Genomic DNA, 6,621 nt, shown 5'->3' with positions numbered 1-6,621 from the left:
AGTGAGCCATTCCGTCATCCTTTAACTGCAAGAGCGTTTTCATGACTGGCACAGTGAATGGGCTACCCCTCGGAGATGCAGTGTTCATATGGCCCGTAACTTATTGCGACTAGTATACATGATCCTGTTCAGTACTAACTCATATGGCAGAAGGTAAACAAAGGATTATTCTGACACTTAATCGCTACTAATAAAATGAGCATTCTGAGAGAACTGCTAAAACAATGGAATGGAAGGTCTTAACGTGTACATTCAGAGCAAGCTGTTGTAGCGCACACCTATCTTGGGCACAAGAGCTGGCTGGTGAAGGAGGGTCCGCCTGCTCTGGCAGGTGCAAGGGAGCACCAGCAGCCCAATCAAGGTTGGTAACAGGCAGTGAGTGGTAGGTGTTATGGAATTTTGGAAGTCCCGTAGGATTAAGCCAAAGAGAAAATGTGCGCATTTTTGTTGGAAGTAAATTTGGCGCAATTTTGAAGGTCGTTCGAAAGTGAAAGGTGGGGAGCTACATATAGGTTTTGAAATTATTAGGCCGAGAGTAGCTCGTTATTAAGACCGTGTTGGTGCTGGAGGATGTCTCCCTAGTTTGCCCATGTCCCCCACTATTTATATATCGCCCAAGTTCAAGGGCCATTACTCCGTCAAACATCAATAAATTTTATTTTTGATAGTTGTGACCCTTTTAAAAATTCCCAATAAAGTTAAACTTGATCTTTTGATACTTATGTCAAAAATGATCTGTAGCAGCACATGATAAAGCTATACGTAAAATTGTGAGAAAAAAAGTTGAAAACTATTTGCGGAACAGACGAATGGAGACGAAACCTGTTGTGCACTCTGGTTGGATCTGTCGGGGACTAATAGTGTGCATACTGCAGGTTAGCTCAAGTGACCTCTCCCCATCGGTGGGCCCATTGGACCATTTCTCGCTCCAGCCAGTGCATCACAACTGGTATATCAAAGACCGTGCTATCCTGTCTGTGGGATGGTGCATATAAAAGATCCCTTGCTGTTAATCGAAAATAGCCCATGAAGTGGTGACAGCAGGTTTCCTCTCTCAATATTGTGGCCCATAACCATATAACCATTAATAAAATGTGTTGAGTGTGTCGTTAAATAAAACATTTCCTTCCTTCCTTCGAGTGACCTCTAGCCCTCCCCTTTGTAAATATGTTGTAGGGGAGAGCTAGAGATGGACTGTGTAATACTTTGGTAATCGTTGTCGACCAAATGGTAGCCAGCTACGGTCTAAAATACAACTTGTTTCCTAAATCTGATGCCACAGAGCTTTAGTTTGATTATTCTCATGTCGTCATGACATTAAACTTACATGTTGTTAACCAGTACCAACACTACACTAAGAACATACACCACCCCCCACCCCACCCCTATATGTCACAAGAAAGTACAGCACAGGTTCGTTTCTCTGTATTATTTGTCCTGTATATTAATAACAATTCTGTTCTATTCGTAGATTTACATTTACATGCAAGATTAAGTTTACAATGTTTTGTTAAATGGTTTCCTATTCTGTTGGACCTGCCTTCATGCTCACAAGGTGGTATGGCTATCCACCGTCTGTTTATCGTTAACCAACACAGAGTACAGTGAATTCTGTGACACACTGATTTGCTCACAAGGTGGTATATCTATCCACAATCTGTTTATCGTTAACCAACACAGAGTACAGTGAATTCAGCGACACACTGATTTGCTCACAAGGTGGTATATCTATCCACAATCTGTTTATCGTTAACCAACACAGAGTACAGTGAATTCAGCGACACACTGATTTGCTCACAAGGTGGTATGGCTATCCACCGTCTGTTTATCGTTAACCAACACACAGTACAGTGAATTCAGCGACACACTGATTTTTATCGCTGGTGTCATTAAGGGCAAAATAGAAATTAGTAGAATATTAAACACCTCAGTACATTTTAATTACAGCCATTTGCTTTTAAGCACGCTTATTTCAACACTGCCAAAAGAAACAAAACTTGCTGTGCCAAATAGGCTACTATATATATATAGCTCCGACGGATAAAGCAACAGTTTGAAAAAAGTTTGTTTTGTTTAACGACACCTCTAGAGTACATTGATTTATTAATCATCAGTTATTGTAATGTCCAACATTTGGTAATTTTGAGTCATATAGAGGAAACCTGCTACATTTTTCCATTAGTAGCAAGGGATCTTTTATTAGCACTATCCCAGACAGGATAGCACATACTAGTCGTAGTGCACTGGCTGGACAGAGAAATAATCCAACGGATTCCCCAAAAGGAGATCAATCCCAAACCTACCACCAATCAAGCGATCACTTTACCAATGAGCTACGTCTCGCCTCTACAATAAAAACAAAAGCGTCTAAAGAGGGTGCTCGATTTTGCAGCACACTGCACCTCGGGGGGGGAAAAGAAAGAAAGAAATGTTTTATTTAACGATGCACTCAACACATTTTATTTACGGTTATATGGTGTCAGACATATGGTTAAGGACCACACAGATTTGGAGAGGAAACCCGCTGTCGCCACTACATGGGCTACTCTTTCCGATTAGCAGCAAGAGATCTTTTATTTGCGCTTCCCACAGGCAGGATAGCACAAACCATGGCCTTTGTTGAACCAGTTATGGATCACTGGTCGGTGCAAGTGGTTTACACGTACCCATTGAGCCTTGCGGAGCACTCGCTCAGGGTTTGGAGTCGGTATCTGGATTAAAAATCCCATGCCTCGACTGGGATCCGAACCCAGTACCTACCAGCCTGTAGACCGATGGCCTAACCACGATGCCACCGAGGCCGGTCGGGGGAAAAAGAGCTCTACCATCTAAGCTAAACCCCATCACAACAAACAAGTTAAAATTTGTTTTGTTTAACAACACCACTAGAGCACATTGATTAATTACTCATTGGCTATTGGATGTCAAACACTTGGTACAACAGAAAAGAAACACACACAAAATATTTCATATTTATTAAGCTCTGTGATTAGATATTGTGATAGAAATATACATCTCTGATATGAAAACATTGCTGGATAAAAAAGAAAACTAAAAATCTGTGCACCAGTTCTCATGAATATTAATATCACATTCTCCGATAAATGTATTTTTAAAATAAAGTAACAATGGTTTTTTTAATAACATTCCATCAAAACATTTTTAAATTAGACACAAAATTAATACCACCAGTGATGATGTTATAACTTAAGATTAAATCTAAGGGAAAATATGATAAAAATATACAGAATGTAAATCATATCAAACACATATTGACCAAAAAAAGATTATAAATATTACTAAATTAACAACTTATTTTTGGAAACTTCTGGTTGTCATGTTCTCCAAATATTTTTTTTTTAATGCATACTGATACACATATTAATGTGGGGGAAAAAAAGATATACATTTTAAATACAAATTAAATGTAATCATAATTAGTACTGCAAAATAATATTAAAATTTTAAACTATTTTCATTTTAAATTATATTTTAGGCACTTGGTAAAATACAAATACTTTTATATATTTTATACAGTATTGGCCATTATAATAAAAACATACACATTTTGTTTAAATATCACGGATACACCAATGATGGACGAAACTATTACATTTTTGTTTAGCTGTCAAGTGAACACATTCAATCAAATTTGAGTTGAAACATTTCGTAAGTAGAGGATAAGCTGGAAAATAATACTTAGTATAAATACAAAGACTTGTGAACGAATATGTTCAATGTGAGGGAAAAACCCACCTTTCTCTCTTATCACAATTAACAAATAAAAGATAAACTCTGAACAAAGGCACAACATATAGTATAGCTACCAAACAAGATGTAATATTGTTATTCAAGTATAACTTTCCTGGCATCCTTTCTCACCAATTTTAAACTTGTTTTATAAGCACCTTGCTACACATAAATTTAACATAAAATTTTCAGTACACAGCAAAAGTGATTTATGTTGTATTACACAAAGTATTTAACACTAGCTCATTAATATTAAATAGGAGTTTTAACAAAGTCATCACATACACATTTAACACAATTTTGTTAACCGAAAATAGCTAATATGATTTAATATGTATTCACAAGCATACGTTCTTATCAATAATACAAAATCATGTTTACTTCACAAATGGAACACTAAAACCATCAACAAAAGTCCTGAAATTATCACAATGTATATTATGCACTCATCCACACCGGTACATATAATGCACGTTTCTACATATGTGATTGATAAAATGTCTTTCATCAAGAAAGCATTGTTTCTGAGCTTCACTGAAATGGGTGAATGATTAAACTTAATGAAGGACATGTTTGAATTGATTAATAAAGGTATTTATCTGGATAAACAAATGTCAATTGTTGTTATTTACAGTAACTGCGATATATATATACACGTGTGTGTGTGTATATATAATATATATATATATATATATATATATATATATATATATATATATATACACACACACACACACACACACACACACACACACACACACACACACACACACACACACACACACACACATATGTATATATATGTATATATACACACACATACATATTGTATATATCCTGCTACTATTAATTATAACACATATTACATGGAATGTTATACTGGAAATAAAATGGTTAGTAACAGTAACACACCTGAACTTTTAAAAGACACATGTAACTATACAGCTAAATATTTATTGATTTCACTGGAACATTAGGGTGGCAGAAAAGGGAAGGTACTATAAAACATACATTATGTCAAGATGGAATAGGACTAACATGAGGGTTTAGCAACATTGATTTTCCTGTTAATAGTTGATCCAAGACTATAGCTAAATTAAATGTGTCACCTACCTTTACAAATATCAATACCATTTTGTTAAATTTAATAATTTTACCCCCAAAAATGTATTTTTTTTAATGACAAAAATCATTGATACAGCTTGTTTATTATTTAAAAACTAATTTTTTACTAAATTTAATTTTATTTTTAACATCCACTGAAATGAACCTCCATGAGTCATACTCACAGAAGAAACTACAAGCCAAGTTTTACTGATCTAGGACTTGGTTTGTGGAAACAAAACAGAAAATAAAGACAAATTGAAGTAAAAATTATGAGTAATCTAACTTGGTCGAACTAAATGTAAAAACATAATTTCAAGTAGTGCTACAAACCAAAAAATTTCAATTAATTATATACATGTAGGTACTTGAGTAATGCTCTGGCTTACAATGTGAATTGCAGTTTCAAATCCCGACTCCATGCTTGTAAAAGCATCCAGACAGACGTTTTGTAAATGAGTCCAGTTAACATGTGAACAAAAGACAATTGTCGTGTTTAACACATACACAAACTAAATAATGAAAAATTCTGTTACCAGGGTAATATAAAATGGACTGCAATTTATTGTTTTCCACTGAACTGAACTCTTGAATAATCTTACAACATATAGACTTCAAAATGTTTTGTAAGTTATTGTTTTCTGCTTAAACCGAAAATGGGAATATACATGGGTTTTGTTTAATACAGAATTTGTTTAATACAGAATGAACACTGAAGTTATACAATGTGGACACTGGAGCATATAAAATGTACCAAGAAATTTATTTTATAACATACTAGTAGCTAGTCTATAAAAATGTATTGTTTTTTATAAACTGAACACTGAAATTGATCTATACAAAATGAACTGAATTCACCATCTTATTCAAACTACCGTATACAAAACAGACTGAAATTTAATGTCATAAAGAACTGAACACATAATTATCTGATCTTGTACAAAATGGACTGTAACTTATTTTTATTAATATGAACATTGAAAAAAAGTTTTAAACAAAAGGGACTTTATATTTTATTGTCTTATACAAACTGGATACAAAATAAATAGAAATTTTATATAATGGAAACTGAACACAGGGAAAATGGTCAGAAATGTATTCTTACATGTATATAAACTGAAAACTATAATATACTCAATTTATTGGACAATTGTTTATTATATCTCTATTACAGAAATGATGCATATTAAAACTGCATACTTTGAACATGTGTTTCTCTAAAAACACTAGCATAAAATACATTTTGAAAAGATATAACAGTAGTTTTCTGTATGTTCATTTTTGAGTACCAGTTATATATTTCAATTGTCTACTGTAAAATTTAGTAAGTTTATAAAATAAATATAATTAACATACAATGTATAAAAGATTTATTTAATTTATTCACAACCTGTTTGCTCTGAGCGTAATAAGGCACATTATGGTACAAAGATTAATTTAACCACACCCTTCAACATGCCTCCTATTAGATGGTCTAATTCACTGTAAATCAAATAATTAAAAGAAATATATGTATTAAAAAATATATAAATTAGTGTAGGTTTTTCAATGATGTTTTTTAAAGCACACCAGTTTTTAAATAATAAAAAAAAATCTTTTTTTTTTCCTATTGGCAGTATAGTGATTTCTCTAGAAATTTGGCAAGGCATGGCAGACCAAACACTTTTGGTGCATTTTCATCATTTTCGGGTGTAATTTATGTGCTTGCTTTAAGAAATGAATGGCAAAAGATATAAAAGGCATATTTTATTAATCAATAATACCTTT

This window comes from Gigantopelta aegis, chromosome 8, assembly GCF_016097555.1.
Source record: "Gigantopelta aegis isolate Gae_Host chromosome 8, Gae_host_genome, whole genome shotgun sequence".
NCBI classification, from domain to species: domain Eukaryota; kingdom Metazoa; phylum Mollusca; class Gastropoda; order Neomphalida; family Peltospiridae; genus Gigantopelta; species Gigantopelta aegis.
The sequence above is the reverse complement of the archived record's forward strand: the minus strand, read 5'-3'. Positions refer to the sequence as shown.